The sequence below is a fragment of the Pan paniscus genome, chromosome 11 (genome assembly GCF_029289425.2).
Source record: "Pan paniscus chromosome 11, NHGRI_mPanPan1-v2.0_pri, whole genome shotgun sequence".
In the NCBI taxonomy this organism is placed as follows: domain Eukaryota; kingdom Metazoa; phylum Chordata; class Mammalia; order Primates; family Hominidae; genus Pan; species Pan paniscus.
The window spans coordinates 41,616,608-41,642,919 of NC_073260.2; positions in this window are offsets into that span (position 1 = coordinate 41,616,608).

Consider the following 26,312-nt stretch of genomic DNA (forward strand, 5'->3'; position numbering starts at 1 on the left):
TCTTTTCTCCCATTCTGTGGGTTGTATTATAGTGTCCTTTGAAGCACAAAATTTTAAATTTTGATGCAGTTCAATATAGCTTACTTTTGTTGCTCGTGCTTTTGGAATAATATCTAAGAAACCATCCCCTAATCTAAGGTCACAAAGGTTTACTCCTACATTTTCTTCTAGGAGTTTCATAGTTTTGCTCTTAGATTTAAGTCTGTAATCCATTTTGAGCTAATTTTTGTATATAATGTGAGGTCATAGTCTAGCTTCTTTTTTGGGGGGTGGTGCGGGGAAGATATCTAGTTGTCTCGGCATCATTTGTTGAAAAGACTATTCTTTCCCCCATTGAATGGTCTTGGCACCCTCATCAAAAATCACTTGATCATAAATACAAGGGTCTATTTCTGGACTTTGAATTTTATTCCATTAATGATTTTCATATGCAGTATCAACCTTAACATTCCTGGGATAAATACCACTTGGTTATGGTGTATAATCCTTTTTATATATTGTTGGATTAAGTTTGCTAGCATTTTATTGAGTTATTAACATCTTGCATTTGAGTGGTACATTTGTTACAATTGATAAGCCAATGTTGATATATTATTATTAACTAACATCCATAGTTTACATTAGGGCTCATTCTGTGTTGTGTAGTTCTATGGGTTTTGAGAAATGCAAAATATAATGTTTTCTTCTTTTTTAATATAGGCATTTATAGCTATAAATTTCCCTCTAGATCTATATGTCCAGCATTATACCAGTATCACACTGCCTTGATTACTGTCGTTGTAGTAAGTTTGAAATCAGGAAGTGTGGGTCTTTCAATTTTGTTCTTTTTTTTTTTTTTTTTTCTTGATGGAGCTTCGCTCTTGTTGCCCAGGCTGGAGTGCAATGGTGCGATCTTGGCTCACCACAACCTCCGCCTCCTGGGTTCAAGAGAGTCTCCTGGCTCAGCCTACCAAGTAGCTGGGATTATAGGCATGCGCCACCATGCCTGGCTAATTTTGTATTTTTAGTAGAGATTGGGTTTCTCCATGTTGGTCAGGCTGGTCTCGAACTCCTGACCTCAGGTGATCCACCCACCTCGGCCTCCCAAAGTGCTGGGATTACAGGCATGAGCCACCAGGCCCGGCCTGTTCTTATTTTTTTTATGATAGTTTAGGTTATTCTGTGTCCTTTCCATTCTCATATACATTTTAGGATCAGCCTATCAATTTCTATAAAACAGATTTTGATAGGGATTATGTTGCATTTGTAGGTTAGTTTGTGCAGTATTGCCATCATAATAATATTATGTCTTCTGATCCATAAACATGGGATGTCTTTCCATTTATTTAGGTTTTCTTTAATTTCTTTCAACTATGTTTTATAGTTTTAAGTAGGCAAGCCTTGCAATTATTTTGTTAAATTTATTTTTAATGTTTTATTCTTTTTGATGCTATTGTAAATGGAATTATTTTCTTAATTTCATTTTAATTTTTCATTGTTAGCATATAGAAATATACTTCACTTTTGTATATTGGCTTGTATCCTTCAATTTTATTGGACTTGTTTATTAGTTCTAATTGTGTGTGTGTGTGTATTCATTAGGATTTTCTTTGCAAATCATCTGCTAATAGAGGTGATCATCAGGTCATCTGCAAATAGAGATAGGTTTACTTGTTTCTTTCCAATATGGATGCCTTGTATCTGCTTTTCTTGCTTAATTTCTCTGGCTAGAACCTTCAATATGGTGTTGAATAGGAGTGGGGAGAGTCATCACTCCTATTCAGTGTTGTACTGGAAGTCCTAGCCAGGGCAATCAGGCAATAGAAAGAAATAAAAGGCATCCAAATAGGAAGCAAAAAAGTCAAATGATTTCTCTTTACTGATGATATGATTCTACACCTAGAAAACCCTAAAGAAAGACTCCACCAAAGGCTCCTAGAGCTGATAAATGACTTCAGTAAAGTGTCAGGATACAAAATCAATATATAAAAATCAGGGTCGGGCATGGTGGCTCATGCTTGTAATCTCAGCACTTTGGGATGCAAAGGTGGGAGCATCGCTTGAGTTCAGGAGTTCAAGACCAGACTGGGCAATGTAGTAAGACCTCGTCTCTTAAAAAATTATTTTTAAAAATGAGTATACAAAAATTATTAGCATTTCTATATGCCAGTAATGTTCAAGCTAAGAGCCAAACCAAGAATGCAACTCCACTTACAATAGCCACACTCACAAAGTTAGATGTGTCTAACCAAGAAGGTGAAAGATCTCTACAAGGAGAACTATAAAACATTGCTAAAAGAAATCATAGATGATACAAACAAATGGAAAGATATCCCATGCTGATGGACTGGAAGAATTAATATCATTAAAATGGCCATATCACCAAAAGCAATCTACAGATTCAACACTATTCCTATCAAACTACTAATGTCATTTTTCACAAAATTAGAAAAAATCATTCTAAAATGTATATGGAACCAAAAAGAACCCAAATAGCCAAAGCAATCCTAAGCAAAAAGAACAAAGCCATAGGCATCACACTACCCAATTTCAAACTATACTACAAGGCTACAGTAACCAAAAGAGCATGGTACTGCTACAAAAACAGACACATAGACCAATGGAACAGGACAGAGAACCCAGAAATAAAGCCACACACCTACAAACATTGGATCTTCAACAAAGTCAACAATAACAAGCAGTGGGGAAAAGATTCCCTTTTCAATAAATGGTGCTGGGATAACTGGCTAGCCATATGCAGAAGAATGAAACTGGACCCCTACCTTTTTTCATATACAGAAATTAACTCAAGATGGATCAAATATGTAAATGTAAGACCTAAAACTATAAAAATCTCAGAAGAAAACATTGGAAATACCATTCTGGACATTAGCCTTGGCAAAGCATTTAGGACTAAGTCCCCAAAAGCAATTGCAACAAAACCAAAAATTGACAAGTGGAACCGAATTAAACTAAAGAGCTTCTGTACAGCAAAAGAAACTATCAACAGAGTAAACAGATAACCTACAAAATGGGAGAAAATATTTGCAAACTATGCATCTGTCAAAGGTCTAATATCCAGAATCTATAAGGAACTAAAACAATTCAATGAGCAAAAACAACCTCATTAAAAAATGTGCAAAGGACAGGAACAGATACTTCTCAAAAGAAGATGTACACGAGGCCAACAAATATATGAAAACATGTTCATCATCACTAATCATCACAGAAATGCAAATAAAAACCACAATGAGATACCAGTCAGAATGGCTATTATTAAAAAGTCAAAAAATTACATGCTGGTAAAGTTGCAGAGAAAAGGGAACATTTATACACTGTTGGTGGGAAAGTAAATTAGTTCAGCCACTGTGAAAAGCAGTTTGGAGGTTTCTCAAAGAACTAAAACAGAACTACCATTTGACTCAGCAATCCCATTACTGGGTATATACCCAAAGGAAAATAAATCATTCTACCAAAAAGACACATGCACTCATATGTTCAATGCAGCAGTATGCATAATAGCGAAGATACGGAATCAACCTAGATGCCCATCAATGATTGACTGGATTAAAAAAAAAGTGCTATACATATACCATGGAATACTATGCAGCCATAAAAAGAATGAAATCATTTTATTTGCAACAACATGGATGCAGCTGGAGGCTATTATTCTAGGCGAATTAATGCAGGAACAGAAAACCAAATACCACATGTTCTCACTCAGAAGTGGGAGATAAACATGGAATACACATGGACATAAAGATGGGAACAATAGACACTGGGGGCTACTAGAGGAGGGAGGGTGGGAGCAGGGCAAGGGTTGAAAAACTACCTGTTGGGTACTGTTCTGACTACCTGGGTAATGGGATCATTTGTACACTAAACTTCAGCAACGTGCAATTTACCCGTGTAATGAACCTGCGCATGTACCCCCTGAATCTAAGAAAATAGTTGAAAAAAAAGTGGGGAGAATGTACATCCTTTTCCTCTTCCTGATCTTAGGGAAAGCATTCGTTTTTTTCACCATTAAGTATGATGTTAGCAGTGAGTTTTTCATATCTTCCCTCTTTCAGATTGAGGAAATTCTCTCCTATGCCTACTTTGTTGAGGTTTTTTTTTTTTTTTTTTTTTTTTGGCATCATGAAATGGAGTTGGATCTTATCAAATGTATTTTCTGCCTCTATTGAGATGATTGTGTAGTTTTTGTCCTTTATTCTATTAATATGTCATAGTATATTGATTGATTTTCATATGCTGCACCAACCTTACATTCTGAGATAAATACCACTTGGGCATGGTGTATAATCCTTTTCATATGTTGTTGAATTCAGTTTGCTAGCATTTTCTTGAAGATTTTACATCTATATTCATAAAATATATTGGTCTATGCTTTTCTCATGATATCTTCGTCTTGTTTGGCATCAGGGTAATAGTGGCTTCACGGATTGAGATGTGAAGTATTCCTTCCTCTTCTATCTTATTGGAATAATTTATGAAGTATCAGTGTTATTCATTAAACATTTGGTGGAACTCACCAGTGACTTCATCTAGGCCTCAGCATACCCTCTTCCTGATCCTTCAACTGTTTGTGGGCTTTTTTTTTTTTTTTTTTTTGAGAGACAGAGTCTCACTCTGTTGCCCAGGCTGGAGTGCAATGGGACGATCATAGAAGACTGCAGCCTTGAGGGCCTGGGCTCAAGCGATCCTTCCACCTTGGCCTCCTAAGTAGCTGGGATTACAGGCATGAACCACCATGCCTGGCTAATTTTGTTTAAATTTTTATTTCTTTTATTTTTGTAGAGATAGGGTCCCACTATGTTACCCAGGCTGGTCTCTAGCTCCTGGCCTCAAGTGATACTCCCACCTCAGCCTCCCAAAGTGTTGAGATTAGAGGCGTGAACCATCATGCCCGGCTCAACTCCCCACCCCAAATATACAGTGTACAGTAACTTTTTAATCAAAACAGCATTATAGATGGGGAATGAAAGCCTGCTGTTGTTTGTTGCTGTTGTTTTATAGTTGATGCAGGCAGGCATTCTGGTGATGCTACTGTGCTGCTCAGTTACCCTGAACACATTAGTTTTTTACTGCATTAATGGTATGTCATATTTTTTACTATCAAGTACTTAGGTGTGAATTAGCATAAGAAAATGATTGCTAATCAGAAGCATATAAATTCAGAGTCAGGAATGATGGTGATGCCAAACAACCAGATTGTCCACATGGGGGGCTGGGAGAGTGGCACCTTTGCCTTCTGATGGTTCAATGTACACAAACTTTATTTCATGCATAAAATTATAAAAATATTGTATAAAATTACATTTGGACTATGTCTATAAGGTATATATGAAACATAAATAAATTTTGTGTCTAGACCTGAGTCTTGTCCCCAAGATATCTCTTTATGCACATGCAAACGTTCCAAAATCCCCCAAAATCCAAAATCTGAAGCACTCTGTTCCCAAGCATTTTGGATATGGGATACTCAACCTGTATTTTATATATATATACGTGTGTGTGTGTATGTATGTGTGTGTGTATATATGCATATATGACTACTTTTCAAATGTATGTCAAGCTGCGTGACAAATAAAATGCAAATTCATTTTAAGATGTTACTGAATTTTTGGTCATTTTTTGGACATAAAATTTCTCAGTGTTTACTGAAAAGTCTATCTACTTTGTATGTTGCAAGGACTGTGGAATTTATAGCTGTTAAAAAAGTATCTTCAAACTCAAAATGATAGAGAAGCACTAAGACATTCCCCAAGGTCTCTTCTAGCCTGATGGAGTGATATTAACAATATTCTATTTTCTGAATTAGAAAGCCTGGAGCAGGGGCAGAGTATAATGTAAAACTATTATGTCAGTCATCATACTTATTGTGTTCAGGATGCTCTTCTGACAAGAGGGTGTTGTAGGTTATAGGAAAGAAAGGCTCTACCAACAATGAAATGAGCAGGCCAAGACATTAGGATGCAGAGATTTTTATGGGAGGACAATAATAGGTTATTAGGAAATGATTATATGGTAGAAATAATGCAGGGGAAATGGTGGTCACTTTCTCCATTAAATGGCAATAGCTGTTGCATAACAACGATTGATGTAAATTAGTCTTTTTTTTTTAATTGATGAAAGAAGAGTTTTGAGGGTAGAAAATTTCATCAAAAGAACCGAAATAGCATGTTCTTGAGTAGAATTCATGTTAGCTGCAGGAATTACAATTTCCTACTGTTTGGTAAGAACGTATCATAGATATAATGTTTTAACTAATAAAATTCAAATTTTTCTATAACTGAAAAAAATTTTAACACTCTGCAGGGCAGGAGGTATTGGCCAATCAGAATATGCCCTGGATCAATTAGAATGGAAGCCTGCTCAGACCGGGCCCCCTGCAATGCCAGGCTTTAACCTTTTAGTTGCAAGTGGGTCCTGGGCATCCCAGGGGAAGGGTTAAGACAACCAGGACAGCTGGGGGAGCAGGGTGGGCATGGGGAAGGGAGCTTGGGCAGTGGGTATGTATCTATGGGCATGGCTGTCTTTCAGTATCTCCATATTCAGAGGTTGAATGTAGGCCATCCTTCCAGCTGCAGCACTGAGTGGCATATGAGGCTTGCAGCCCAGGCTTGGCCTCTTGCCTCCCATACAGCCGACTCTCCATGGCCACAAGCCCATCTGGTATCACTGCATGCACTCTTCTGCTCCAAATTTGACTTTAAAATGCTCCACTGTGCTGGGCAGTTTTCCACCCAGGTGATAAACTTGTGAACCTCCAAATCAGGCTTTGGTTGAATGAGTTCATCTCCTGCTCACAGCCTGTGTACAGGTGAACTGTGTAGAGGAAAGAAGGCTAAATTTGGGGTCAGGAGCCTGGTTCTGGGTTCACATCTCAGCTCTACTACTGTTTCCCCGTATGCCTCTGGGTAAGTCACTTCATCCCTGTGACCTCAGTTTCATGGTCAGTAAAACAGGGTGATGACTTCTGCCATTGTAGGGCCCCTCACAAGACTGTGTTGAGGTTTAAATAAGACAAAGGAGGTGAAGCACTTTGCAAACTGTAAGGCTCAATGCACACATGAGTGAGTCTGTATTCCATAGACTGAAGGATCTGGCTGTTGAGAATGTTGCTGGTCTGTTTCTGATTAAATCAGGAGTTACATAGATGCCATTTATTTAGAATGTTCCCTGACTATCCTCAAATATGCCCATAATGTAGCTTTGGCTTTTCATGGAGAGGGGAGGGTGGGCTGCAGAAGGTGTGATCTTTCTTTCCCATTAACCCTACAGCCTTACACAAAATCAGAGCTGAAATGGACTGCCAAAGAATACCTACTCCACCTCTCTCAGTTCAATTAATGGGATCCCTGAGATCCAGAGAGGGCCAGTGAGTGCCCATAATGCATTATTAGTAGAGCCAGAACCAGTTCTTTTGATTCCCAATTCTTTTCGTCACAGCATGTGACATGTCTTGTGGCTAACTTTTCATTCAGATTTATGTTTTCTTTCATTCAATAGCATTTATTGAGTCCCTACTAAGTGTTGGTTTCTGTGATGATCACTTGGGGTAGACAAATGGGGCGCAATTCTGCTTTCAGGTTGCTCATGGCTCTGGGCAGAGAATGCTCTTTCAGAGTCCCGAGCGAGGGACAGGTAAAGTTCTATCTGTGTAGATTTGGCCACCTTCTTTGAGGGTGGAGGTGGTTTTTGAGAATGGTCAAGAAGTGTGATTCTATAACCCCAGCACTTTGGAAGGCCAAGGTGAGAGGATTGCTTGAGGCCAGAAGTTGGAGACCAGCCTTCTCAACATAGCAAGACCCCTATCTCTGCAAAAAATTAAAAAAACTAGGTAAGTGCAGTGTTGCACACTTATAGTCCCAGCTGCTGTGGAGGCTGAGGTGGGAGAATCACTGAAGACTTTGAGGGTGCAGTGAGCTGTAATTGCACTGCACTCCAGCCTGGGTGACAGAGCGAGACCCAGTCTCAAAAAAAAAAAAAAAGTGTGATGAGGCTCTGCAATGCTGACCTAATACCAATGATGACCAAGCATTCTCACCTTCCTGTCTCATTTAGTTTTTACAACAATTTCCTCTCATATTGCAAATGAGGAAGTTGAGACTCAGAAAAGAGAAGGGATATGGCTGGGGTCACAGATCTGGAAAGAACCACAGTCACTTTGATGGATTCCAGGGCCTTGTAGGTCTTACGAACTGGCTTAATTCAGGGAGAAAGAGCAGGGCTCAGGTGCTTGGGAGACCTGGGTTCAAATTCCAGCTATGCCACTTCCCAGCTGGGTGACTTGGGCAAATTACTGTTATAGAGACTCAGTTTCCTCATGTGCAAAGTAGAGAGATAATAGGGTATGTACCTTAGGGGCTCCTTGAAGGTGATATCAGCGACTGAGGGTAAAGCCCCTAGCTAGTGCCTCTCGCATACAACGATACAGTGGGAACTCCATACATGCTCCTTTGCAGCCCCTCCCGGCCCCTGCTGTGAGTGGCTTGGTCAGTATTCCTGGCTCTCCGGAGCAGTTCTGTGCTCCCAGGAGAGTGGCCTGGAAGGTTTTCCTCTGTCGAACAATAACAAGGGCAGCGGCAAAGGTGAGGTTTGCTGAAGGTGCAGGCCTGAAAACTGGGGCCCTCTCCCCCAAATTTCTATCTCTCTCTTTTCCTCTCTGTCTTCTTCCCTATCCCTCTACCCCCTTCTCTCTCCCTCTACCCTCTTATCTCCCCTCCCCCTTCCTCTCTGTCTCCCACCCCTCCCCCTTTTCTTCCCTGTCTCTCTCCTGGGTGGAGCCTACTCCAAGCTTCTGAAGGCGCAGTGTGGATACCCAGAGTGGCTGGCCACGCCTGACTGCACAGGTGTCAGTTCTGTCTTGTCCCTTCTGCATTCCGGCTTCGTATGTCAGCACCTATGAAAATCTTCCAGGTCTTGGGTTTGAATAGCCCCTTAGCTGCCTGGGAGACAGGAGGCTGGCTCTGTTTTGCCTGTCAAATCATCCGCTTTGTTTGTCTAGGGGCAGGTAAGCCGGGTCCTCTTCCATAATACAGACAGGGCCATCAGTGTCAGGGCTGATTCTACCAGGCTCAGGCTGAACAAACAGCCATCTGCCCCACCGGTGAGGCCAAGGCCAGGCAGCGGCAGGGCCTGCTATTCTTCAGGAGCCGTTTGATGACAGGCTGGGAGTGGATATCGGCACTCCACTGGGAGGGAGCTGAGCTCAGACTTGCCTCTTCCAGCCGGCGCAAATCCTCCTTTCCTGACTGGGTCTAACCTTCCGAAGGACTCCCACTTTCACTCCTGCCATCATCAGCATGTGATACAATGAGATAAAGAAATGGGCACAATGAAAGGAGACAGAGATCTTGCTACACAAAGAGTCCATGAACATATACAGAAAACCCCATAATCTGCCAGATTTCTTCTTTTGCTTTGCTGCTAGGAGACATGGAAGGAATTTAGTGCTGGTGGTAATTATTAACTCACCCCAATGGTCTGGCAACATCCTCTGCTCTTTTGAATTGGTTCTCTTAGTTTAAAATTCATCTTTCTTGGATATATTTTTTTATTGTGGTAAAAAACATGTAACATAAAATTTACCATTAATGACATCGAGTAATTCACAATGCCATGCAATCGATTGTGCACTCACAATCTGCACCACTATCTAGTTCCAGAATGTTTTCCTCATCCCAAAAGGTAACCCCTTATCCACTAAGCAGTCACTCCCCATTCTCTAACTTTTAAGACATCACAGATATCTTTGTGAAATGAGTAGGGGGTATAGATTCTAAATAAAAATAATAGATCAAAGAACAGACAACTTTTACATTTCGTTGCATTAGCTGTACCTATTCACCTTTTATTTTTCCACATTCATTTTTGTTTCATTTTCTTTTGTCCATTTAGGGTCTGAGTTATGGGCCATTTCTGACCTGTCATTCCAAATTCCATTCCTTCTTTTCCCATCCCTTTTTCCTCTTTTTTCTCTTCCCTTCCTTCAGATCTTCAGGTCTACTGTTTATCTACTTAATTACCTATTATCTATCTATCTATCCATATTTCTGTCTCATCCATCATGTCTCAAAAATCTATCATCTATCCATGTGTCATCTACATATCTATCTACCTATTAAAAATCTTTCATCTGTCCATCAATCATATATCTATTACATCTCTATCATATTTCTATTCTCCACCCATCTTTCTGTGCCTCTCTTTGTAAATCTAGATAATTGGTTCTCAGTCCTGCACATTAAAATCACCTGGAAATACATTGAAATCACCTGAAGAGTTTTTAAGATCTATGGATGCCTGGGCTCCATTTCAGGCCAATTGAAATAGAATATTTTGGTGTAGGGCCTGGTGATCTGTATATTTTGAAAGTCCTCCCAGATGAGGCTGGGTACATTGGCTCACACCTGTAACCCCAGCACTTGGGGAGGCCGAGGGGGTGGATCATGAGGTCAACAGATCGAGACCATCCCGGCCAACATAGTGAAACCCCGTCTCTACTAAAAATACAAAAATTAGATGGGCATGGTGGTGCACGCCTCCAGCTACTCGGGAGGCTGAGGCAGGAGAATTGCTTGAACCGGGACCCGGGAGGTGGAGGTTGCAGTGAGCTGAGATCGTGCCAGTGTACACCAGCCTGATGACAGAGCGAGACTCAGCCTCAAAAAAAAAAAAAAAAAAAAAAAAAAAAAAGTCCTCCCAGATGATTCCAAAGCATAGTGAATGTTAAGAAGCACTCACTTGGACATACCTCTCTGATACTTAACCTTCTGCAAAAACTCCTTATCTGAGCTCTGGTCCTCAGTTGGCCTATTTTTTATATAAATGGAAGCTTTCTACACATAATCCTTCATAGTTTGCTTTAATAATATGTATAAATGACTTTCTATGTAGTTAAATATTTTTTAAGAGCATCATGTAAAATGTTGCTTAGTATTCTATTAGCATATATGTTACATTTATTTTGTCTTCTGTTGGGATTCTGATTAGGATTATATGAAGTCTGTAAATGAGTAAGGGATAACATGTATATTTGATATATATGTTTAATTTAAAAAATTGGAATTTTAAGCATATACAAAACAAATAGTATGATGTATCCCTCTGTACTCATTACCCAGCCCTAACAGCCATCAATCCTGTCCAATCTGGTACCATCTGTGCCCCCATCGTCCCCTGCGCTCATATTATTTTGAAACAAATCCCAGACGTCATTTAAATTCATCTGTAAATATTTCAGTGTATATCTCTAAAAGATATCAAAACCCCAATACTGTTGTTGTACTCCCCAAAAATTAACAATAAGTCTTTAATATCATCAAGGGCAACTTGATGACTTGTTAAAAGTCAAGGTTTAAATTTCCAACTCATTCATTCATTTCATGAATTTATTTGTTTTTGTTTCTACATTTTGTTTTGGGTTGGCTTTAAGTAGTCTTATCTCACTTAATACATAAAGTATTGCTCCATCTTTTATTTTCTCTTTGGAATTTATTTGTTGAAGAAGCTGGATTGTTGGTCTTATAGAGTTTTCCATATTCTGAATTGTATTTTTATGGTGTAGTTCAACATGTTTTTATCTTCTGTATTTCTCATAAATTAGTGGCTTGGGCTAATACTTTGTATGACATTGAGCCTTTCAATTCATGAACATATTTTATTTATAATTTGTTTAGGTTTTCCTTAATGTCTATCAATAAAGTTTTCTATTTTCTCAGTAAAGGCCTTGTGCATCTTATTGAAATTATTTCTAACACTTTGTCTTTTTAAAAAATAAAATTGAAAATATTAGCTCTTCTTAAATTGAAATTTCTACTCATTTATTGCTGATGGATATAACAGCACTGAACTTTTTAAATTAATTTTGTAACTGGTTATTTGGCAACTGGTTAAACTCTCTTAAAAATCTAATAATTTATTCTAGAGTTCTTTGTGTTTTGAGTGTAGATAATTATATAATTTGTGAGTAACGACACTTCTGTTTTTTCCTTTCAAATATGTATGTAACTTTTTTCTTGCTTTATTGCTTTCAATACAATGATGAATTAAAGTGATGATATTGGGCATCCTTGTTTTGATCTCTATCTAAAAATAATGTTTTAATGTTTCACAAATAAATATAGTATTTTGCCATAGTTTTTTTTTTGGTTGGGGGGGATACACTTATCAAGTTAAGAAGTTTCCCTCTGTACCTAGATTTTAGGGAATTATGTCATAGATTGGATGTTGATTTTTTAAATGCTATTTCTGCATTTATTGAGATAATCATATTCTTTAACCTGTTAATATTAATCTGATTTTTGAAAATGTTAAACCACTTTGTATTTTGGCGATATACCTTATCTAGAGCAAGATATACTATCATTTTTATATATTATTGGATTTGATTTGCTCATATTTTGTTTGCAAGTTTGGTATCCAGCTCATGAATAAGGTTGATCCATAATCAATTATCCTTTCTTTTAATGTTATTTTCAGGGTTTTGTGTCAAGTTTATGGTATCATCATGAAATAATTGGGGAATAGTCCTGTCTAGTCTGTTTGGGCTGCTGTAACAAAATAACTCAGATACTGGGCAATTTGCAAACAACGTAAATTTATTGCTTACAGTTTTGGAGCCTGAGAAGTCCAAGATCAAGTCAACAGCACATTCAGTGTCTGGTGAGGGCTTCTCTCTGCTTCCAAGATGGCACCTTCTATCTGTGTCCTTATATGATAGAATGGGTGAACAAGCTCCTTTTGGCTTCTTTTATAAAGGTGCTAATCCCATTCATGAATGCTCTCGCCTCCCAAAGGCCTCCCCTCTTAATGCTATTGCACTGGGGATTAGGTAGCAATATATGAATTTTGAGGGGGACACAAACAGTCAGACCGCAGTGAGTCTCATTTTCTGTTTCTTTTTCTTTTCTCTTTTTTTTTTGAGATGGAGGTCCCGCTCTGCCGCCCAGGCTGGAGTGCAGCGGCGTGATCTTGGCTCATTGTAACCTCCACCTCCCGGGTTCAAGTGATTATCTTGCCTCAGCCTTCCTGAGTAGCTGGGATCACAGACATCCACAACCACGTCTAGCTAATTTTTGAATTTTTCAGTACAGACGGGGTTTCTCCATGTTGGTCAGGCTGGTCTCGAACTCCTGACCTCAGGGGATCCATCCGCCTCAGCCCCCAAAAGTGCTGGGATTACAAGTGTGAGCCACCATGCCCCGCCCCATTTTCTATTAGGATTTTTTTTCTTAAGTGTTTGAAAGATTTTGCTATTAAAATCTTTTGGGTTTGCTGATTCCTTTGTGGAAATTTTTTAAACAATTCAATGTGTGTGACAATTGTAGGACTACTAGGTTTTATGTTTTTTTCTTGTCAGTTTTAAAAAAATTAATATACTGTTTTAGAGCAGCTTAGATTTATAGCAAAACTGAGAAGAAAATGCGAAGAGTTTTCACATACTGCAATCCCACCCCTCAACACACATAGGACCATCAACTTTCCCCACTAGTGTGGTGCACTTGTTACAGTTGATGAATCAACATTGACACATCGCTACCAGCTAAAGTCCGTAGATTGTATTAGGGTTAACTCTCTTTATTTATAGTGTATGGGTTTTGAAAAATGTATAATGGCAAGTGTCCATCATTATAGTATAATACAGAATAGTTTCACTGCCTTAAAATCCCCTGTGATCCACTTATTCATACCTTAGTTCCCCCGGCAATCACTGGTCTTTTTACTGTCTCCATAGTTTTGCCTTTTCCAGAATATCATATAATTGGAATCACACAGTAGGTAGCCTTTTCAGATTGGTTTCTTTCACCTAGTGATATGGATTTAAGGATCCTCCATGTGTTTTCATGGCTTGATGGCTTGTTTCTTTTTATCACTGAATAATATTCCACTGTATGGATGTAATTATTTATCCTCTCAGCTATTGAAGGACATCTTAGTTACTTCCACACTTTGGCAATTGTCTTAATCCATTTGTGCTGCGACAAAAAATACCACAGACTGGGTTTTTTCATTTCTCACGGTTCGGAAGGCTGGGAAGTCCATGATCAAGGCAAGCTTGGTATCTGATGAGGACTGCTCGCTCTGCTTCTAACATGGTGCTTTGTTACTGCATCCTCCAGAGGGGAGGAATGCTGTGTCCTCACATGGCAGAATGGACTGATGTGTAAAAAGGCGCAAATTCCCTCTGCCAAGCACTTTTATAAGGGTATCTAATCCCATTCATGAGGGTGGAGTCCTCATGACTCAATCACCTCCTAAAGGCTATACCTCTTAATAATACTGTTGCACTGGGGATTCAGTTTCAACATGAATTTTGAAGGGGCAAAAATATTCAAACCATAACAGTAATTATGAATAAAGCTGCTATAAACATTTGTGTGCAGGCTTTTGTACAGACATACATTTTCAAGTTATCTGAGTAATTACTGGATCATATGGTAAGAGTATGTTTAGTTTTGTAAGAAACTGCCAAACTGTGTTTCAAAGTGGCTGTGCCATTTTGCATTTCCACCAGCAATGAAGGAAAGTTCCTTTTCTTCTATATCCTTGCCAGCATTTGGTGTTGTTAGTATTTTGGATTTTTGCCATTCTAATAGATGTAAAGTGGTATCTTATTGTTTTTTTAATTTGCAATTCCCTAATGATGTATGATATCCTTTGTCATCTGTATAACTTTCCTTGGTGAGGTGTTTGTTCAGATTTTTTTGCCCATTTTAAACATTGGGTTGCTTTCTTATTGTTAGGTTTTAAGAGTTCTTTGTAATTTTGGACAACTGTTCTTTATCAGATATATGCTTTGAAAATATCTTTTCTCAGTCTATGGCTTGACTTCTCATTCTCTTGACAGTATCTTATGCAGAATAGAATTTGTTTTTATGTCCAACTTAAAATTTTTTTTTCTTTCATGGATCATGCCTTTGGTGTATCTAAAAAGTCATTGCCAAACCCAAGGTCATCTAGATTTTCTCCTGTGTTATCTTCTAGGAGTTTTATCGTTTTTCATTTTACATTTTGGTTTATGTTCTCTTTTGAGTTAATTTTTGTGATAGGTATGAAGGCTGTGTGTAGATTAATTTTTTTTGCATGTAAAAATGTCCAGTTGTTCCAGTACCCTTTTTGACAAGATTGTTCTGCCTCCATTGAATCGCTTTTGCTCCTTTGCCAAAGATCAGTTGACTATATTTGTATGGGCCTATTTTCGTGCTATTATGTTTTACTGGGACTTTTAAAATTCCCTTGCCAATGCCACACTGTTGCCTTCATTGCTGTAGCTTTACAGTAAGCCTTGAAGTTGAATAGTGTCAATTTCCTAACTATGTTGTCCTCCAGTATTGTGTTGGCTATTGTGAGTTGTTTGCCTCATCATATAAACTTTTTTTCTTTGGTAGAGATGGGGGTCTCACTATGTTCCCCCAGGCTGGTCTTGAACTCCTGGCCTCAAATGATCCTCCCAGTCAAAGTGCTGGAATTACAAAGGTGAGCCACCATGCCTGGCCAGCCATATACACTTTAAAATCAATTTGTCAATATCCACAAATCACTTGCTGGGATTTTGATTGGTATTGTGTAGAACCTATAGATCAAGTTGGAAAGAAATGATATCTGAACAACATTAAGTCCTCCTAATCATGAACATGATTATAGCTATCCATTTATTTTTAATTCTTTGATTTCTTTCATAAAATTTTTATAGTTTTCTTCATATAGATCTTGTACATATTTTGTTAGATTTATACCTAAGTATCTCTTTTTTAGTCTAATATAACTGGTATTATTTTATAATTTTTTAATAAAATATTTTAAATTTAAATTTTAATTTTAATTGAATTATTTTAAATTTCAAATTCCATTTGTTAGTTACTGGTCTATAGGATAGCAATTGATTTTGGTATATTAACCTTGTATCCTACAATCTATTAGTTCCAGGAGGTTTTTGTTTTGTTTTTGGTCAGCTCTTTGGGATTTGCTATATGGACAATCATGTAATCTGTGAACAAAGACAGTTTTATTTCTTCCTTCCCAATCTGTATACCTTTTATTTCCTTTTCTTATCTTATCACATTAGCTAGGACTTCCTGTTACTGGTTTCTAATTTAATTCTATTGTGGTCTGGGAACATTAATGGCATGATTTCTATTCTTCTAAATGCATTAAGGTGCGTTTTATGGCCCAGAATGTGGTCTGTCTTAGTCTATCTTCTCAAGCTCCATTTGAGCTTGAGAAGAATACATATTCTGCTATTGTTGAGAGAAGTATTCTATAAATGCTAAGTTATTGTCATAGCCTTGTGTTCATATTTTCAAGACTCTTTTAGTTTCTGATACATAGTATATACAATTTAAAATTTTTATTTAGATAGTTCTAATAGCTTAAGTCTGCAGTTTTTGCAGTTCTGATCTGCCACCTCATTTTTTGTGTGGTACATTTCTGACTGAGATATTCATTTTTAATAGAACTTCATCTTTGGAAATCCTTTAGGCTTTATATCCTCTTTCTTTTTTTTTAATGAGTGGAACTACTCTCCCAAATTTCTGTTTTCTTTCTATATAAAAGCCAACTTGTCTTTATATGAAGTTATTGGTACGCAACATTTCTTACTCTCAAAAACTTTGTAAATGTTACTTTATTATCTTTCATGCTACTTTTGCAAAAGACAAGTTTGAAGTTAAATTGAGCTTTGTTTTTTTGTGGTAACTTTAGTTTTCTGTCTGTGTGGATTTTAAAAATTGCTCTCAGTTCTAGAATAATGTTTTCTAGAATATATTTAGATGGAGCCTCTTTTATTGATTTTGCACAGCACATGATTAAACCTTTCAATCCCACATACACCAGTTTTTTTCCCGTCTCTGTAAAGTTCTCTTTTCTAGCTTTTATATTGTCATGTGCTTCATTTATTCTAATCTCTTAAGGAACACCAAATAAGTGTATATTGGCTTTATGCTTATTTTTCCTCAACATCTATCATCTTGTCTTTCACCGACTTATCCTATGTTCAACACTGTCAGTGCTCTGCTGTGTCACATAGGACTTACCTCTATTCACTGGAGGCTGCTTACTGGGAACACCTATGACTTTCCTGAGGACTTTCTTCTATCTATGAGAGTATACTTAGCCTGCATGTGGAACAAAATGAAAGTTCTAGGAAGTTAATGCCCCCAGGAGTCACAGAAAATGATGACAGATATAGAGTTGATGGGTAAATACTCCAGCTTCCTCATTTGTCAGGTGGGGTCATTCTGAGGTATGATTTGCAGTGTCTCTGAGGGTTCCCCTGTGGGACTGAGCCCCATTTGCCCATGGTGGAAACCGGCTTGATAACTTACCCTTTACAGGGTTTCTTTCCTTGCCTGACCCACTGCCTTATCCCCCTACTGGTGCTTCCTAGGGTCACTTCTAAAATAAACTACTTGCATCCATAGCCTTGTCTCAGGGTCAACTTCTGGGGGAAACCCAGCTTAAAACAGACATTTGTTTCTAATTTTTATTATTATAAATAATGTGGCAATGAATATGTTTGTACAGGAGTCTTTGCAACTTTCATTATTTAAAAAATAGATTCTCAGAAGTGGAATTGCTAGGTCATAGGACATTAATATTTTAAATCTGTAGTAGATATTGCCAAATTCCAGGTAGGTTTTGGACAGGAGTTGGCTAGCAATCATTCTATAGCTGGTCTCTCTGAAAGACATCAGTGTTGACAACTGCTTCATTTTTTTGTGCTTGCTCATTGCTATCATTTGACTGTCCCAGCCAAAACGCATGTTGAAATTTAATTGCCATTGCAACTGTTGAGAGGCAAGTCTTTTTTGTTTGTTTGTTTGTTTCTTTGTTTTTGGGATGGACTCTTGCTCTGTTGCCCAGGCTGAAGTGCAATGGACGATCTCAGCTCACTGCAACCTCTGCCTCCTGGGTTCAAGTGATTCTCCTGTCTCAGCCTCCCAAGTAGCTGGGATTACAGGTGCCCGCCACCACACCAAGCTAAATTTTGTATTTTTAGTAGAGACGGGGTTTCGCCATGTTGGCCAGACTGGTCTCAAACTCCTGACCTCAAGTGATCTGCCCGCCTCAGCCTCCCAAAGTGCTGGGATTACAGGTGTGAGCCACCGCGCCCGTCCGAGGCAAGACCTTTAAGAGGTGATTAGGTCAAGAGGGCTCCACTCTCATGAATGGATTAATGCCATTATTGCAGGAGTGGGTTACTTATTGCGAGAGTTGGCTCCTGATAAAAATAATCCGTTTGCCTGATTTCCTCTCTCTGTCTTCTGCCTTCCACCCTCTTCCATGTGATGACCTTCACCAGATGATGGCTCCATGCTTTTGGACTTCCCAGCCTCCAGCACCATGAGAAATAAATTTCTTTTTTTTTTTTTTTTTTTTTTTTTTTTTTGAGACGGAGTCTCGCTCTGTCGCCCAGGCTGGAGTGCAGTGGCGCGATCTCGGCTCACTGCAAGCTCCGCCTCCCGGGTTCACGCCATTCTCCTGCCTCAGCCTCCCGAGTAGCTGGGACTACAGGCGCCCGCTACCACGCCCGGCTAATTTTTTGTATTTTTAGTAGAGACGGGGTTTCACCGTGTTAGCCAGGATGGTCTCGATCTCCTGACCTCGTGATCCTCCCGCCTCGGCCTCCCAAAGTGCTGGGATTACAGGAGAAATAAATTTCTTAAAAAAATTACTCAGTCTGTGCTATTCTATTTAGGCAGCAGAAAATGGACTAAGATGCCCATATCCTTATAATCTTAAAGAATAGGGGCAAGACAGGCTTTTCTGGAGTGAGAGGAGGTAAATGCTGGCTGTATGTGATTTTGTTAGGTTGGCCTCACATACCAATCTTACTCAAATGCATCTATTCTTATTTTGAATTTATTAATTCTTAGACTCCATAACATCCTGCCATAGACACTAACCTTAGCCACATACTTACTCATGTTCATGCTATTTATTTTATTTATGCGGTTTACCTTTGAAAGATCCTCAATTCGATAAGCACTCTTTCCCCCCAGCATTAGATATGAACAGATCTGTTTCATGTACTCGCCAGTGTGTTGAGCCAGGACCCTGGGTTCAAGGTTTATAATCTTGGATTCCTCCCCTTTCCTCTCTTAGCCTCAGCTAGAGTTGATGAAAATGAGACTTAGAGAGAGATGGTGACTTGCCAAGATCAAACATCAGGTTAAACATGGAGCTACGTTCAGAATCTAGCCCATTTGAGATCCTAGAACTAAAAACAAAGCTAAACAAACAACCACACGAAACCCTTCTGGGGAGGCCGTGATCAATCTTCCCCACTCCCTGCCCTTGCCTGCTTTTTCTAGCTCAAGCAGATGTTCAATCTGCTACAAAGTTCCAGAGCCATCCTTCCTGATCAGGACTTTTCCCATCTCTCTGGGCTTCTCCCCACCATACCTTCTTACCTGCCCTTCCCCCAAATATCTCTCTTGCTTTACTCTTACCTGATCCTGACCTGCCCTCACCCCACTCTCCTACCTTTCACCAGATGACTCCTCATGTGCCACCTCTTCAAGGAAGCTGTACCTGGTGATTGGTTTGTCTGTTTTCTGGACTAGACTAGAAGTTGTTGATGCCAGGAACGGCCACTATATCCCCAGCACTTGTCACAGTGCTTGGCCCAAAGCAGGTACTGAGTAAATATCTGCTAAATGGACAAATACCTACTAAATGAATGAAAGAAAAAATGAATGGAGGGCATTTGTTAATCTCCTTGAATGAGAATTTGTTTGAAGATTAGCAGTTAAATTATTTAAAAACTCATCCCCACAGAGAGTTAGGAAAATGAAACAAGAATGACAGGCAAAATGGCTGCTAAAAATACCAGTGCCTCAGGATCTTATTTTTCACACCTGGTATGGCGAGTTTTGTTTATTCAGAATTTTCTTATTTCCATGTAAATCACATTCACTGACATCAATCTGGCTTAGATTCTATGTCTTCTTGTCCTTTGGTTAAAAAAAAATACTGTAGTTAGTAAGCTCCTGGACTTCACAGTCTGTTATTAAGAGCTGCCATTTAGTAGAGCTTCCTATGTCACGGAGTGTGCTAAGAGCCTCATATCTGATATCTAATTAAATCCTCCTGATACATATTATCACCCCCTTTTTTGGTAAGGAAATGAAAGTCCAGAGAGATTAATTTATCATGGTTACCCAGGAAATGAGCAGTGAGGCTGGGGTTCGAACCCAGGTTGCATCTTTTCACACTCCATTTCTTATCTCCCTAATTGACAAAGTGGTTTCACTTCTATCATCTCAATGGCTCTTCAAAGCCCCCCTTCAGGGAAGGACAGCAGGGATCCTAATCCCACCTTATGAGTGTGGAAGGTGAGAAAGTCATTAGCAAATTTAGAACTTGAAACCAGTCCAGCAGATCCCTCACTCAGCCCTTGCTAGGTATGTGATTGGGGACAATTTACTTTCCTTCTCCAAGTCTCAGGGTCCTCATCTGAAAAATGGGAATCACTGAAGAACCCATCTGCAGGGTTGCTGGGAGGATGAAATGAGACAGTGGGGGTAAAGCAAATAGCAAGACCTGAGTTCTCTGCAGGAAGCCTGAACCTTTCAGGCAAAGCGAGGGAAGACAGAACCCTGAGACATGAGTGGGTAGAATGAGCTGAATCCTCAGGAGTAGCAAGGATGGATGACTGAACTGTGCAGGCTTTATGGTGACCTCCAGCAGAGACCCACATGATGTTATCTGTGAGGGTTCAGAACTGCTGTCTAAGGGAATAAACAAGTCTAAGCTGCTGGGATGAAGCCAGTGAGGGCAGAAGTCCTCTGCCAGCCCCCTCTTCTCTGACCTTCTCTTTCTGCATGCCTTTCGCCTCACATTTCCCTCACCAGCTTCTCAAAGGCTCCTGTCTCTTCCTCCCACCTTCCAAGTCCCACCTACACACACACACAAACACATACACACATACACACTCTCCTGGGACTCATACACTATGTCCCAAGCACCAGCCATCACTTATCCCAACAGGTAGCCTTAGCAGTCTCCTATGCAGCTCTTCAGGGTCACTCACCCATTCACTCACTCATTCATTCATTCACCAAGCATTTCCCAAGATTTTGCCTGCCCTGTGCTGGCCCCACTGAGCTGAACAAGTCATGCCCCTCTGTCTGGTAAAGGAGCTTTCTTATCAGATCAGCAAGCTCTCAGTGATGCCTTTCAGCTGCCTACCCTAACTACAGATATTTTTCTTTTTTCTTTTTCATTTTCTTTTTTTTTTTTTTTTTTTTCTGAGACAGAGTCTTGCTCTGTCGCCAGGCTGGAGTGCAGTGGTGCAATCTCGGCTCACTGCAACCTCCACCTCCCAAGTTCAAGTGATTCTCCTGCCTTATCCTCCTGAGTAGCTGGGACTACAGACGCATGCCACCACGCCCAGCTAATTTTTGTATTTTTAGTAGAGACGGGGTTTCACTGTTGGACAGGATGGTCTTGATCTCTTGACCTCATGATCCACCTGCCTTGACCTCCCAAAGTGCTGAGATTACAGGCATGAGCCACTGCGCCCAGCCTCCAGATATTTTTCTACCCTGTTGTCCTTAGGAACTCTTACCATTGGCATCCTATTTCTTATTTTTAAAAATATTAAAATATTACTATTCAAATAATGTTGAATTATATTATTAATGTTGTAACCCTTACCCAACCACCTGAACTTTCAGCTTTCATTTCTCCATGAATATCACTATGCTTATAGAGTTGATTTTGCTGGAAGGCAGTGTAACAAAGTGTTTAAAAGCTTGAACTTCGGGGTCAGCATGGATCACCTGGGCTTGAGTAATGTCTGTATGTTTTACTATCTGTGAGATCTTGAGAAAAGTCCTTTAACTTAACCAAATAAGTGAAAGATCTCATCAACAAAAACTATAAAACATGGATGAAAGAGATTGAAGAGGATACAAAAAATGGAAAGATATTCCATGTTCATGGATTGGAAGAATCAATATTGTTAAAATGTTCATAGTACCTAAAGTGATCTACATATTCAGTGCAATCCCTATCAAGATACCAAGGACACTCTTCACAGAAATAGAAAAATCAATCCTAAAACATATATGGATTTTATTTTATTTGTTGTGATTGTAAATGGGACTACTTTTTTATTTCTTTTCCAGAATGTTCACTCTTGGCGTATAGAAATGCTACTGATTTTTGTGTGTTGATTTTGTATCCTGCAACTTCACTGAATTTGTTTATTAGTTCTAATACTTTTTTGGCAGAGTCTTTGGGTTTTTTTAAATATAAGATCATAGCACCTGTAAACAAAGATAATTTGACTTGTTCCTTTCCAATTTGGATGCCCATTATTTCTTTCTCTTGTCTAATTGCTGTAGCCAGAACTTCCCTAACCACATTTTTAAGGCCTCACAAATGCACACCTCTTTTTATGTGATATGTTAATAACCTCTTACAAAATTGAGCATCCAACTGTTATATAATCCAGTCATCAGGATGAGAAACAACACGGACACAAAAACAATATAATCAACCACTTTCAACATAGTTTAGAATCCTACAATCTGGGACTTATTTTTAAATCCTCTACCCTAAGCAACAGTCATCAGAGGGTCTGGGGAGAGAATGGAACTGCAGCCTGTGAACCCAATCCTACATTAGGGAGAGGAGTCACATGGGTTGGAAATTTGAATTATGTCCACTACACTTATTCCGGTGGCCATTCTAATGCTCCATGTCCACTCTACCTCCCCAGCATCATCCTGATTTTGTCTCTCCTCTCCATTCCTTCTGTCAGTTACAAGACTATTGCAATCATCTCCTTACTGGTCTCCTTCTCCCAGTCTCTGCCCTCTCCAGTCTACCTCCCATACTAGCTTCCAGAGGGACCTTCCTTGAGCATAGTCTTGATAATGACACCTCCCTTCTCAAAAACGTACAATGACTTCTCATTGCCTACATAACAAAATTCAAACTGTAAGCCTGCCACTCAAAGCTGTCCATGATCTGGATTCTTTACCTCTCTCTAGACTTACTTCCCTCTTCCCCTTTCACACATCCTTTACTCCAACCAAATAGAGCTACCTGCTCTTCCCCAAATGTAGCCCCCTTGCTTTGCTTTTACTGTTCCTTCTGCCTGGAATGCCCTTCACAGAGCATCTCTGCAGACTGGCTCTTTCACTCTTCATCAGATGCCATCCCTCCATAAAGCCTTCTCTTTATCAACTGGAAGTGATCTTTATTGCTTTGTGTAGTAGTCTTTGACTTACTCACCGACAAGGCCAGGAATGCTGCACTACACATCCCTGGGAATGGGGATGAGGGCATTCAGTTTGTAGTCTATGAGACTGGTTTTCCTTGGAGTTGTGCAGTAAGCACCACCTGTGCAGCCCTACATGACCACTCTGGGCAGGGCCACTTTAGCCACTGGAGACCAGAGTTACAGTCTTGGGAGTTTTCAAGAGCTTGCCCAAAATATATTGATTCCCAAACATAAAAAGAAAACTGTAAAATTGAAAATAATTCTAAATTTAAAAAAATTACTGAAATCTCCTATCTTTTACAGAAAAAACATTTAACTTTAACTGGTGGGATAAAGCTTACAAAAGAAAGAGTGATTAAGGCCCACGGTGACAATAATAATGATCATAGGTGACATTTATTGGGTGCTTACATGCTCTAAGCACTGTTCTAAGCGCTTTACATATTTTAAATTAATTTAACGTTTATAACACTTCTGTGAAGTTATGCTGCTAATATCCCTTTTTCACAGGTGAAGAAACTTAGATGTAGCTCAAGAATGTCTTAAAATGGCTCTGTTTGCCTGCATCATCCTTTAAGTCCTGGAAGCAGAGGCCATGAGTGATTAAATGCTATGTCCAGCTCAGGGCTTGGCATTGAGTAGGTGCTCAGGGCTATAAGATTCAGGAATAAATAAACAGTTGAGTTGATGCCCCTCCACAACATTTTAGATGTACTTTATTTATGGGATGCATCCCCTCCCTTATTAGGTTAGAGGATTTTTGTTCTTATATTCATCATCAGGCTCTTGTGAATTCAGTCACTTCTGTTGCAAGAAACAAGTTTGGGTTACTACTTTGCTAATGGACTATTGTGAGGATTCACAGAAGAAGATGCTTTTAACCTAGATATCCCATGCAAAGAGTGAGCTAAAGGGAGCTGAGATAGCTATTAATATATAATTGTCAAAACAGATTTTAAGTAAAGGGTTACAGGAGACAAAGAAGGACATCATATACTGATAAAATAGTCAATCCACTAATAAATATTAAATTTTATAATAATTATAAACATATACATATCTAAAAATAGAGTCCCAAAATATATGAAGCAAAAATTGACAAACTTGAAGAAAGAGACAGCTCTGCAGTCGTAGTTGGAGACTTTAATATCTCTACTTTGAATAATGGATAGAACAACCAGATAGAAAATCAATAAGGAAATGGAAGACTTGAACAACACTATAAACCAATTAGACATAACGAACACATAAAACACTCCACTCAGCAATAGCAGAATATCCAGTCTTCTGAAGTACACATGGAACATTCTCCAGGATAGGCCATATACTATGCCACAAAACAAGTCTTAATAAATTTTAAAAGATTAAAATCATAAACAGTATATTTTTCAACCATAATGGAATAAAATATGAAATTGATAACAGAAAGAAACTGAAAAACTCAAAAATATGTGGAAATTAAATAACATACTCTTAACCAATAGGTTAAAGAAGAAATCACAAGAGGAAATAAGAAAATACCTTAAAACAAATCAAAATGAAAAACACAACATAGCAAAACTTATGAGATACAGCAAAAGCAGTGTTCAGAAGGAAATTTATAACTGTAAGTATTTACATTAAAAAAGAAGAAAGATCTCAAATCAGCAATCTAACAGTACACATTAAGGAACTAAAAAAAGAAGAGCAAATGAACACAAAGCTGGCAGAAGGAAGAAAATAATAAAAGATTAGAGAAGAGATAAGCAGAATAGAGAATAGAAAAATAGAGAAAAATCAATGAAACCAAAAGCTGGTTCTTTGAAAAGATCAACAAAATTGACAAACCTTTAGTTAGACTAAGAAACAGGAGGCTGGGCACGGTGGCTCAAGCCTGTAATCCCAGCACTTTGGGAGGCTGAGGTGGACGGATTGTGAGGTCAGGAGATCGAAACCATCCTGGCTAACACAGCGAAACCCCATGTCTACTAAAAATAAAAAAATTAGCTGGGCATTGTGGCATGCACTTGTAGTCCCAGCTATTCAGAAGGCTGAGGCAGGAGAATAGCTTGAACCCGGGAGGTGGAGGTTGCAGTGAGCCGAGATCACGGCACTGCACTCTGGCCTGGGCAACAGAGTGAGACTCTGTCTCAAAAAAAAAAGAAAAGAAACAGTCCGGCCTGGGCAACAGAGTGAGACTCCGTCTCAAAAAAAAAAAAAAAAAAAAAAAAAAAAAAAAAAAAAAGAAAGAAAGAAAAAGAAAAGAAACAGGAGACCCAAATTACTAAAATCACAAATGAAAGAAGGGCCATTACTACTGACTATAGAAATAAAAAGGATTATAAGAGAATGCTATGAAAAACTGTACAACAACAGACTGGATAACCTAGGTGAAATGGACAAATTTCTAAAAACACACAAACTTCCAGAACCGACACAAAACCTGCCAAGACTGAATTACAAACATATAGAAAACTCAAATAGACCTGTAAGAAGTAACAAAATTAAATCAGTAATCAAAAGCCTCTCAACAAAGAAAAATCCAGGACCAGAAGCTTTTATTGCTTTCACCACTTCTATTTAACATGGTACTGGATGTCCTAGTCAGGGGTAGTAGAAAAGAAATGGAAATAAAAGGCATCCAGATTGGAAACAAAAAAGCAAAACTATATTTTAAGATGACATAATCTTATATATGGAAAACCCTAAAGAATCCACCCACATACACAAAAATGTGAGAGCTAGTAATGAATTTAGCAAAGTTGTAGGATACAAAATCAATGTACAAAAATCAGTTGTCTTTCTGTATACTAGCAATAAAAAATCCAAAGCAGAAATTAAGAAAACAATTCCATTTACAATAGCATCAAAAATAATAAAATATGCAGGAATAAATTTAACCAAGGAGGTGCAAGACGTACGTTGAAAGCTACAAAACATTGCTGAAAGAAGTTAAAGAAAACCTAAATAAGTAAAAAGACATTCCTGTGTTTACGCATTGGCAGACTTATATTAATATTGATCAATATTAATACTGATAAGATGTCAAGATTACCCAAAGTCATCTACAGACTCAATGCAATTCCCATAAAAAAATCCAATGGTTTCT